Raw genomic sequence first — 832 nt, 5'->3', positions numbered from 1 at the left:
AACTTTTTCACAGTGGAAAACTATTCAAAATTACAAGATATATTTAAATAAATCATCGTAACTTAGTCCAGTTCAGTGAAGATATTTTAAACAGTCGAGAGAGAAATGCAGGTTATCACATCTCTCGTTTAGTTTTGTTCCATGGTCTTTAGATGGCGGAGGGATGCTTATTGGGGAGTGGTAATTTGCAAGCCAGCTTGGGAACTAGGTAAAGCTCAGGTCATAAGCAACTCTGAGAAGATCAAATCTAGTAAAATCCAAAATAACTCTCCTCCTGGCCTTCGCTTCTAACGATTTTACTGGACTGGTCCCACAAAAAATGCTACTCGTCGAGCTAAATTTATAAGGTCTGGTGTTGGGCCCTGCTCAGGACACAAGAGTAAAGATTGAATGAAAGTAAAACCTGAGATTACTTGGTTTCAATTGTCAATTTTTCTAGGTACAAAAAGGCAGTCTTTCACACACAAAGAGAGAGAGAGATAAAGAGAGAGAGAAATAAGAGTATGCTTCCAATTTTGTAATCCAGACACTTTCCAAGTCAAGATTTTGAGGAAATCTTATACAATAATGCTTCACATCCTTAGATTCTTAATTCCTACACATTATGCCAGCCAAGAAGAAAAAAAAAAACAGCAATTTAAAGATATGCATTCATAGGGACCAATTGTTTGGTGAATTTAGCCAAAAATATTTAAGATAAGCACAAACCTAGGCTTCTTAAATATTCAGTTTTTTTAAACTTTGAATTCCGAATGATTAAATAAATCCAACCTTAAATCTTAGATTGAATAAATCTAGCCATCTCTGAGATTTAAGGATTTGAGGGTTTTGG

This window comes from Dendrobium catenatum, unplaced genomic scaffold (assembly GCF_001605985.2).
Source record: "Dendrobium catenatum unplaced genomic scaffold, ASM160598v2 fragScaff_scaffold_1595, whole genome shotgun sequence".
Classification (NCBI taxonomy): domain Eukaryota; kingdom Viridiplantae; phylum Streptophyta; class Magnoliopsida; order Asparagales; family Orchidaceae; genus Dendrobium; species Dendrobium catenatum.
The sequence above is the reverse complement of the archived record's forward strand: the minus strand, read 5'-3'. Positions refer to the sequence as shown.